We start from the raw sequence: 12,026 nt of genomic DNA, 5'->3' as shown, positions 1-12,026 counted from the left end.
GATGCTTTGAGTAGAAAGGCTGTGAGTATGGGTAGTCATGCGTATATTCCAGTTGGTGAGAGGCCATTAGCTGCAGATGTTCAGACTTTGGCTAATTAGTTCGTGAGTTTAGATGTTTCAGAACCCAGTCGGGTTCTAGCTTGCACAGTTGATCGGTCTTCTTGATATGAGCGCATCAGAGAGAGGCAGTATGATGATCCTCAGTTACTTGTCCTTAAGGACACGGTGCGGCACGATGATGCCAAACAAGTTACTGTGGGGGAAGATGGAGTTCTGCGAATGCAGGGTCGTATTTGTGTGCCTAATGTGGATGGACTTCGTGAATTAATTCTTGAAGAGGCACACAGTTCCAGGTATGATGATCCTCATTTACTTGTCCTTAAGGACACGGTGCGGCACGGTGATGCCAAACAGGTTGCTGTGGGGGAAGATGGAGTTCTGCGAATGCAGGGTCGTATTTGTGTGCCTAATATGAATGGACTTCGTGAATTAATTCTTGAAGAGGCACACAGTTCCAGGTATTCTATTTATCCAGGTATCGCCAAAATGTATCAAGATTTGCGGCAACATTATTGGTGGAGGAGGATGAAAAAGGATATAGTTGCATATGTAGCTCGGTGTCTGAATTGTCAGCAAGTTAAGTACGAGCATCAGAGACCTGGTGGTTTGCTTCAGAAGTTAGAAATTCCTGAGTGGAAGTGGGAGCGTATCAATATGGATTTTGTTGTTGGGCTTCCACGGACTCAGAGAAAATTTGACGTAGTTTGGGTCATTGTGGACAGGTTAACCAAGTCAGCACATTTCATTCCAGTGGCAGTTACCTATTCCTCATAGAGGTTAGCTGAAATATACATTTGTGAGATTGTCCGCCTTCACGAGGTGCCCGTGTCTATTATTTCAGATCGAGGTACGCAGTTTACCTCACATTTCTGGGGGGCTGTACAATATGAGATAGGCACGCGGGTGGAGTCGAGTACAGCATTTCATCCACAAAAAAACGGACAGTCAGAGCGCACTATTCAGATATGCTCCGTGCTTATGTTATAGACTTTGGAGGTTTTTGGGATCATTTCTTGCCACTTGCGGAGTTTGCTTATAATAATAGCTACCGGTCTAGCATTCAGATGACTCCATATGAGGCATTATACGGAAGGCGATGCCGATTGCCAGTTGGTTGGTTTGAACCGGGAGAGGCTCGGTTGTTGGGTACCGATTTGGTACAGGATGCCTTGGATAAGGTCAAGATTATTCAGGATCGACTTCGCATAGCTCAGTCTAGGCAAAAGAGTTATGCCGACCATAAAGTTCGTGATATCGCATTCATGGTTGGAGAAATAATATTGCTCCGAGTTTCACCTATGAAAGGTGTAATGAGGTTCGGAAAGAAGGGAAAGTTGAGCCCTAGGTATATCGGACCCTTTGAAATTCTTGAAAGGATGGGTGAAGTAGCCTACATGCTTGCATTACCACCTAGTTTATCAGCGGTTCATCCGGTGTTCCATGTGTCTATGCTCTGGAAATATCATGGTGATCCGTCCTATGTGTTAGATTTCAGCTCAGTCCAATTGGACAAAGATTTGACTTACGAGGAGGAGCCGGTGGCTATTCTAGCCCGGCAGTTAAGGTCTAAGAGTTATCCTTCATTTCGGGTGCAATGGAGAGGTCAACCGGTAGAAGCATCTACCTGGGAGTCCGAGTCGGACATGCGGAGTATGTATCCACACCTTTTCTCCAGCTCAAGCACTTTTTCTATCTCCGTTCGAGGACGAACGTTTGTTTTAGAGGTGGAGAATGTGATGACCCAAAATGTCATCTTTAAATTTAATAAGTAATTCTGTATTCTAAGACCTCAAAAAGCACCATTTATCATTCCTCGACTTGCGTGCACAGTCCGTATAATTTTTCAGAAAGTTTTTATGTGAAAAATGGATTAAATGTGAAATAGAGCTTTAAAATTCAAATAAGTTGACTTTGGTCAACATTTTGAGTAAATGGACCTGAATCAGTGTTTTGACAATTCCGGTAGGCCGTATCGTGATTTGGGACTTGGGCGTATGCCCGGAATCAAATTCCGAGGTCCCTAGCCCGAGATATGGAATTTTGATGAAACATTTAAAGCTTGAAAGCTTAATGATTTCTAAGAAATTACTGATGTTGGATTTATCAACCTCGGGTTCGTATTTTGGTTCCGGAGCCCGGTATAGGTCCACTATAATATTTATGACTTGTTTGCCAAATTTGGTGAGAATCGGAGTTCATTTGACGTGATTCGGATGCTCGGTTGTAAAAATATATAAGTTTTAAAGTTTTCTTGAAAATTTCCTTTGATTTGGTGTCCGATTCGTAGTTCTTGGTGTTATTTCAAAGATTTGATCACGCGAGCAAGTTCGTATGATGTTTTAGGACTTGGGTGCATGTTTGGTTTGGAGCCCCGAGGGCTCAGGTTGGTTTCGGGTGGTTAACGTATCATTTTTGGACCTGAGGAAACTGCAGAAACCATCTTCTGGTTTCTTTCTTCGTGTTCGCGATGGGAATCTCGCGTTCGCAAAGAGCAAATTGGGGCTGGCTCATTTTGTTCTTCGCATTTGCGACAGAGAGAACGCGATCGCGAAGGCTTGGGATGCGAAGCTTCGCGTTCGCGATCGAAGCCTCGCGTTCGCGAAGGGAAAGAGACTGGCCAGGTCAATTGCTTTCGCGTTCGCGAAGGGCATCTCGTGTTCGCGAAGGGCATCTCGCGTTCGTGAAGGCCAAGCCAGGAAAGCTTCGCGTTCACGAAGTAGCCCTCGCATTCGCGAAGAGTAAAAGTTGGACAGCACAAAGTTGTGCTTCGTGTTCGCGAGAGTACCTTCGCGAACGCGAAGGGTAAAAATCCTAGAAACAGAACTTAAGTTCTGGAAATGGGGTTTCGATCCATTTTCAACTCCTTCCCATTTTTGAGCTCGGTTAAGGCGATATTTGGGCGATTTTCACGGGAAAACATTGGGGTAAGTGTTCCTTATCCTATATTGATTATATTTCATGATTCCATACTCGTTTATATCTTGAATCTGTGAATTTATGGAAGAAAAATCAGATTTTTCTAAAATCTTCCAAAAAGGAAAATTTAAGATTTGAAGGTCCATTTGATATCGGAATTGGATAATTTCTGTATGGTTGGACTCGTCTCGGAATGGGTGTTCGAATTTCATAAGTTTTTCCAAGATTTGAGACGTGGGTCCCACTGCCGAATATTTTAATGAATTTTGGAGTTTTATCCGAAAAATTAATAAATTCATATGGAATTAATTCTTAATATTCGTATTGAATATATTGAATTGCTTGTGAATAGATTTGAAGCTTTTGGAGACAAATTTAAAAGAAAAAGCTGTGGTTGAATAATTGATTGGAATTTGCAAAGCGAGGTAAGTGTCGTGGTTAACCTTGACTCGAGGGAATAGAACCCTTAAATTATTTGTTATGTGAATTGCATGTAAACGACGTATAGGTGAGGTGACGAGTGTCTATACGTCGTCAAATTAATTGTTTGCCTGCTTACTTGAAAAATCATAAATTATTTTAAATCTTAAATTAATTATTATAATAATTATTTCTCTCCTATTCTTTGTCAAATATTAATTCTTGAATTCCTGCATTAATTGTTACATGCTATTTGAATTATGTATTTAATTTTTATTTGACATTTAGCATATTAAATATTAAACTGCCTATTTTCTCCCTGATTCCCATAATAATTTGCTATTTGTCATTGTTTGTTTCATGATTAAATCATAATTATTGAATGCTTGTTGTCTTATAATTTTATATTAAGTTTTACATTTATTGTAAAAATTTCTATTATAAGAATTGGTAAATGAATATGTTGGAGGAGCGGGTTGCACGCCGCAACAGGATTGATTAAAATGAATATAATGGAGGAGCGGGTTGCACGCCGCAATAGACTTATTAAAAGTCCATATTGGAGGATCGGGTTGCACGCCGCAACAGACTTATTAAAAGTCTATATTGAAGGATCGGGTTGCACACCGCAACAGACTTATTTAAAAGTCGACATACATATATATATATATATGGGGGATCAAGTTGCACGCCGCAACAAACTTGATTAAAATGAATAAATTGGAGGAGCGAGTTGCACGCCGCAACAGAATCGAATGTGAATATATTGTGAGAGTGGGTTGCACGCTGCAACAGAATTGAGTGTGAATATATTGTGAGAGCGGGTTGCACGCTGCAACAGAATTGAATGTGAATAAATGGTAAGAGCGGGTTGCATGCTGCAACAGAATTGATTGAAATGATAATTGGTTATGACTGCTGAGTTGGCTTCAATTATTATAAATGAGTTACTTGAATTATTTCTATTATTGTTGTTGTTACTAATATTGCGTACAAGTTAATGTAAGTGACCCGCCTTAGCCTCGTCACTACTTCGTCAATGTTAGGCTCAGCACTTACCAGTACATGGGGTCGGTTGTACTCATACTACACTCTGCACTTCTTGTACAGATTTTGGAGTTGGTCCCAGCGGCGTACCGTAGACTTGCTCGGATTTCAACTACCAGAGGAGACTTGAGGTATAACTGCATGGCATCCGCAGTTCTGAAGTCCCCGTCTATTTTTACTTTAGCTGTCTGTTAATTTCCAGATAGTTTTATTTTATTCAGACCTTTATTTGTATTTATTCTAGAGGCTCGTGCATTTGTGACACTAATTCTGCGATGGTATTTAGACACCGTTGCATTTTTGGATTATTTCACTATATTTCAAACTTTGCTTCCGCTTTTGTTTCCTTGATTATTAATAATGTAAAAATTATTTAAAAATTGGTTAATATTATTCTAACGTTGGCTTGCCTAGCAAGTGAAATGTTAGGCGCCATCACGGTCCGAAGGTAGGAAATTCGGGTCGTGACATGAGTACACCACAATGGTACCCAGTAAGTGCCAAGCCTAACCTCGGTAGAGTAGTGACGAGGTCGGGTCAAGGCCCTACTGGAGATAATGAGAAACAAGACAGAGATAATACGATATAATGAAAATGACAGGAAAGTGAACAATAAAGAATTTACGGGAAATAACAACACGGAATCAAGGAAAGCTAGTACAACACGAAATGAAAACAAGAATTTTACATGTTAAGGTAAATAAGAACCAAACAACACAACAAATAAAGAATATCAATAGGGGCACTCCCAAGGTACCGCCTCATAGTACCAAATCGTAAAAACAAATCACAGTCTTTTCTTATATCACCGCAGGAGCCTTTATATTTAGTTTTTGAAAATCGTTTTCCCGAAATAGCATCCCATGTTTTAGCCCACCTTATCACACCGCATGGCTTTTAGTAGTTCCCCCACTAGCCATGCGTATCAAGCCCATCTTATCTCACCACATGCATTTCAATACCCAGACTTTATACCACCGCATGTGTATCAGTAATCACAACGGCATGGTAGAAACCTCGTGCAATAATAACAACTGCATTTTAGAAACCTCATGCAAACAATAACAATCGCACGACAGAAACCTCGTATAACAATAACAATAGCACGACAGAAACCTCGTGCAAACAACCGCCTCAACAATAACACTAAAGCCAAAACACAACAACTGAATAAATGATATTCCAAGGATAGCAATTTCAAGTAAAGAATTTCCACAGTGAAGTAATGAACACGGAAATCAGGAAAAGCAAGTAATTCAACTAAACATGTGATACAAGTTGCAAATAGGAGATAAGACAAGTAGACATGTGAAATTAGGCTAAACATGATGACTATAACGTGCTAAAGTAACTCAATTAAGGCATGAAAAGGAAACTATATAGCAAAACCAGAATTTTCTCATATCACAAATTATCACTAAAATACCAAATCCTAAGGGGAATTTCCTTCACAAAAGGTTAGACAAGTAACTTATCTCAAACCACGCTCAATTAATCAATTAGAAGGCCTTTCCCTCGATTTTCCAACTCCGAACGACTCGAATTTAGCCAAAAGAATTTCATACTATATATATATAACTATAGAAAACTAATTTAAATAATGAAATAATGATCATAGCTTTCGGAACCCGACCAAAATTACAGAAATCGAACACCCATTCGATATCGAGTCCAACCATACAAAAATTACACAAATCCGAAACAAAAATCTCGCTCAAATTCCCAAAATTCAGACTAAGAAGTTTCCTCCAATTTCCCCAATATTCAATCCAAATCCCTTATTAAATGATAAAATCAATGATAGATTAAGGAAAATTAATCAAAAACGATTTAAGAACGCTTATCCCAACAATCCCTTTGAAAATCCTTCAAAATATCACTTCAATCCGAGCTCTCAAGTCCAAATGGTGAAAAATGACATAAACCCTTGATTTTGAAACTTAAATCTGCTGCCTAGATATTCCTTCTTCGCGAACGCGGAAATTGCCTCGCGTTCGCGAAGCACAAAAATGCCACTGGCCCAGTTTTCCTCTTATGCGAACATGAGGGTCCACTCGCGAATGCGGTGCACTGATCCCTCATAGCTACGCGATCGTGAATGACTTCACGTGATCGCGATGATCAATCGCGCGTGAATCCCCAGCCTTCTCTTTCCTCTATGTGAACACGATCGCACCCACGCGTTCGCGGTTTATTGCTAAACCAACTTACGCGATCGCAAACCCAGTCTCGCGAATGCGTAGAACAAAATCCTAGTTGCCACCATTAATACTTCGGGAACGCGGCCCCACTCTTGCGATTGCGTACAACAACACCAGCACCAGCAAAATCTACAATCTCCCAAGTTCCGAAATGCGCCGAATATGATCCGAATCACACCCGAGACCCATGGGACCTCAACCAATCATACCAAAAATTCCTAAAACATCATACAAACTTAGTCGAGACTTCAAATCACATCAAACACTGCTAATACCATGAATTGCGCTTCGATTCAAGCCTAATAAACTTTTGAACTTCTAACTTCCACATCCGATGCCGAAACCTATCAAATCACGTCCGATTGACCTCAAATTTTGTACACAAGTCCTAAATGACATTACGGACCTATTCCAACTTCCGTAATCGATGTACGACCTCGATATCAAAAAGTTCACTCCCGGTCAAACTTTTCAAAAATCTTCCAACTTTCCAACTTTCGCCAATTTATGTCGAAACAACCTACGGACCTCCAAATCTACATCCAGAAACGCTCCTAAGACCAAAATCTCCATACGGAGCTATTGGAACCGTCAAAAATGCATTCCGGAGTCGACTTCACTCAACTCAAACTACGGTCAACTCCTACGACTTAAACTTCTAATTTAGGGACTATGGGTCCCATTACACTCTGAAACTCTCCCAAACCAGACACCAAGCACCCTGACAAGTCACATGACCATAAAATTAAATAGAGGGAGCAATAAATAGGGGATCAGGGCTAATATTCTCAAAACCACCGACCGGGTCGTTACATACTCCCCCTCTTAAAATAAACGTTCGTCCTCGAACGAGTATAGAGACATACCTGAAGTGGTGAAAAGATGAGGATAACGGCTACGCATATCCTGCTGGTCTCCCAAGTTGCCTCCTCGACCGGCTGACCCCTCCACTTGACTTTAACTGAAGCAATGTTCTTCGATCTCAACTTTTGGACCTGCCTGAACAAAATGGCCACCAGCTCCTCAACATAAGATAGATCATTGCCCAACTGGACTGAGCTGAAGTCTAACACATGTGACAGATCACCGTGATACTTCCGGAGCATAGAGACATGGAACACTGGATGAACTGTAGCTAGACTAGGTGGTAGTGCAAGTTTGTAGGCCACCTCTCCAACCCTCTCAAGAATCTCAAAAGGTCCGATATACTTAGGGCTCAACTTGCCCTTCTTCTCGAACCTAATAACACCCTTCATGGGCAAAACCGGGAGCAAGACCCGCTCCCCAACCATGAATACAACATCACGAACCTTTCGATCCGTATAACTTTTCTGCTTGGATTGGGTCGTACAAAGTCGATCCTGAATCAATTTAACCTTTTCCAAAGCATCCTGAACAAAGTCTGTACCGAATAGCCTAGCCTCACCCGGCTCAAACCAACCCATTGGAGACCGGCACCGCCTACCATACAAAGCCTCATACGGGGCCATCTGAATGCTCGACTGATAACTGTTATTATAGGCAAACTCCGCAAGCGGCAAGAACTGATCCTAAGAATCCCCAAAATCCATCACACACGCACGAAAGGTATCCTCCAATATCTGAATAGTGCGCTCAGACTGTCTGTTCGTCTGAGGGTGACATGTTGTACTCAACTCTACCCGAGTACCCAACTCATGCTGTACGGCTCTCCAGAACCGCGATATAAACTGTGTACCCCGGTTAGAGATGATAGATACTGGCATGCCATGAAGCCTGAAAATCTCGTTAATGTACACCTGAGCTAGCTGCTCTGAAGAGTAAGGAGTCACCACTGGAATGAAATGAGTTGACTTGGTTAATCTATCCACAATCACCCAAACTCCATCGAACTTCCTCTGAGTCCGTGGAAGCCCAACAACAAAATCCATAGTAATCCGCTCCCATTTCCATTCCGGAATCTCTAGCTTCTGAAGCAATCCACCTTGCCGCTGATTCTCATACTTCACCTGCTAGTAATTTAGGCACTGAGATTCATTCTCCTCCACCAATAATGCTACCTTAGGTCCTGATACATCTTCGCGGCACCTGGATGCATGGAGTACCGCGAACTCTGAGCCTCCTGGAGAATCAACTCATGCAAGCCATCTACATTAGGCATACATAGCCTGCCTTGCATCCGTAATACACTGTCATCTCCAATAGTGACCTCCTTGGCATCGTCGTGCCGAACCGTGTCTTTGAGGACAAGCAGATGAGGGTCGTCATACTGAAGCTCTCTGATACAATCATAAAGAAAAGACCGAGAAACCACACAAGCCAAAATTCGGCTCGGCTCAAAAACATCCAATCTAACAAACTGGTTACCCAAGGCCTGAACATCCAAGGCTAATGGCCTCTCTACTACCGGTAGATATGCTAAGCTTCCCAAACTCTCTGCCTTGCGACTCAAGGCATCGGCCGACACATTGGCCTTCCCGGGATGATACAGAATGGTGATCTCATAATCCTTAAGAAACTCTAACCACCTCTGCTACCACAAGTTAAGATCCATCTATTTGAACAGATGCTATAGATTCCGGTGATCGGTGTAGACCTCACAAGGGACACCGTACAAATAGTGTCGCCAGATCATCAAGGCATGAACAATAGCTGCTAGCTCGAGGTCGTGGATAGGATAATTCTTCTTATGCTCCTTAAACTGTCTAGACGCGTTGGCAATCACCCTACCGTCCTGCATCAACACTATGCCGAGACCAATGCATGACGCAGTACAATACACACTATAAAACCCCAAACCTGTGGGCAATACCAATACTGGGGCTATAGTCAAAGCAGTCTTGAGCTTTTGAAAGCTCTCCTTACACTCCTCGGTCCACCTAAACGGAGCACCTTTTTGGGTCAATTTGGTCATAGGTGCTGCAATAGATGAGAAACCCTCCACAAATTGACGGTAATACCCCGCCAGACCGTGAAATCTCCAAATATCCGTAGCTGAGGACAGTCTGGGCCAACCCTGTACTGCTTCAATCTTCTTCAGATCTACCTTGATCCCCTCACTCGACACTACATGGCCCAAAAATACCACTGAATCTAGCCAAAATTCACAATTCAAAATTTTTGCATATAACTTCTTTTCTCTTAAGGTCTGAAGCACAATCCTCAGGTGCTGCTCATGATCCTCCTGACTCCAGGAGTACAACAGAATGTCATCAATAAATACAATGACGAACGAGTAAAGATAAGGCTGAAATACACTGTTCATCAAGTGCATGAATGCTGCTGGGGCATTGGTCAGCCCAAAAGACATCACAAGGAACTCGTAATGTCCATACCTAGTCCGGAAGGCAGTCTTCGGGATATCTGGCTTCCAAATCTTCAACTGATGATAGCCTGAATGCAAGTCGATCTTAGAGAACACTCTGGCACCCAGTAACAGATCAAATAGGTCATCAATATATGGCAATGGATACCTCTTCTTCACTGTAACCTTGTTCAACTGGCGATAATCAATACACATACGCATAAAACCATCTTTTTTCTTTACAAATAAGACTAGAGCACCCAAGGTGACACACTGGGCCGAATGAAGCCCTTATGAAGCAACTCTTGCAACTGTTCCTTTAACTCTTCCAACTCTGATGAGTCCATACTATAGGGTGGAAAAGAAATGGGCTTAGTGCCCGGTAACAAATCAATACCAAAGTCGATATCTCTGTCGTGCAGCATGCCCGGAAGATCCACCAGGAATACATTTGGATAATCCCTCACTACCAAAACTGACTCGACGGTAGGAGTATCAACACTGACATCTCTCACATATGCCAGATATGCATCAAACCCCTTCTCAACCATCCGCTGTGCCTTTAGAAATGAAATAGCCCTGCTAGAAACATAATCTATAGTACCTCTACACTCTAACCGAGGTAGACCTGGCATAGCCAACGTCACCATCGTGGCGTGACAATCAAGGATAGTAAGATAGGGCGACAAACCTTCCATGCCCAAAATAATGTCAAAGTGTACCATAACTGGGTAATAATAAATTGGCTCTGGTCTCAAAACCACCGAGAACAACTAAACACGATCGATACACACGGTCAACAATAATAGAATCTCCCACAGGTGTAGACACATAGATAGGAGAACTCAAAGAACCACGGGATATGCCCAAATAAGGAGCAAAATAACATGACACATATGAATAAGTGGAGTCTGGATAAAATAAGGCGGATGCATCTCTATGACAGACCAAAACAATACCTATGATGACAGAGTCGGATGCAACTGCCTTCGTCCTAGCAAGAAGAGCATAATATTTGTCCTGGCCTCCCCCTTTAGGGTGACCTCTACATTCCCGACCTCCACCTCTAGCTGGTTGTGCAGGTGGGGTGGCAGCTGGTGCGGCGACCATGGACTGAGAAGCCTGAGGGCCCTACGAAATACGCAGAGCTTGAGTAGTTTGTGGAGGTGCACCCCTCCTGAGTTTGGGGCAATCCCTCACCATATGATGAGTGTCACCACACTCAAAATAAGCCCTCGGAGGACGTGGCTGCTGTGGCTGGCTCGGGCCTGATCGCCTAGACTGACCGCTGAAAGCACCCCTTGCAGGAGGTGCACTAGACAATGGCGGTGCATAATAGGGAGCCTAAGGCCGAGGAGTGGTTGGAATACCGCTGGAAGCTGGAAGTGCAAAATGAATATGACGACTCACATAGCCCCTATCATGACTAACTGCAGCTGGGGCACGGGTACCACTGTATGTGCCTGAATCTCGAGACCTCTTGGCCTCCAGCTCCTCTCTCTCCTGAGTCAACATACCCTCTAATCTCCTAACAATTCCCACTACCTACTAGTGTGCGATGTCTATCTCTAACTCTCAGGCCATGCTAAATCTGATACTGGGGTTGAGACCCTCGATAAATCAACAGACCCGCTCTCTAACAGTAGCAACCAAGGCTGGTGCATGCCTAGCCAAATCACTAAACCAGACCGCATACTTTGACACGGTCATAGAAACCTAGCTCAACTGCTCAAACTCTGCGTGCCATGCATCTCTGAGTCTTTGGGGAACATACTCCCTCAAGAGCATATCCGAGAACTGAGTCCAAATGAGTGAAGCTGCCTTGGCTGGACTACCTAACTCATATGCTTGCCACCACTGATAAGTCGCTCCCCTAAGGTGGAACAAAGTGAAAACAACCCCACTAGACTCCGCAATACCCATAGTATGGAGGATACGATGGCACTCCTCAAGAAAACCCTGGGCATCCTCTGACGCCAAGCAGCTGAAAGTAGGAGGGTGGTACTTCTTGTACCTCTCGAGCTTGAGATCCTCGTCCTCAAAATCTACTGCTCTAACCTCGGACTGAACTGGGGCTACCGGATGCACTGGTATGACCT

Source organism: Nicotiana tabacum, chromosome 13, assembly GCF_000715075.1.
Source record: "Nicotiana tabacum cultivar K326 chromosome 13, ASM71507v2, whole genome shotgun sequence".
NCBI lineage: Eukaryota > Viridiplantae > Streptophyta > Magnoliopsida > Solanales > Solanaceae > Nicotiana > Nicotiana tabacum.
Note: the sequence above shows the minus strand (reverse complement) of the source record.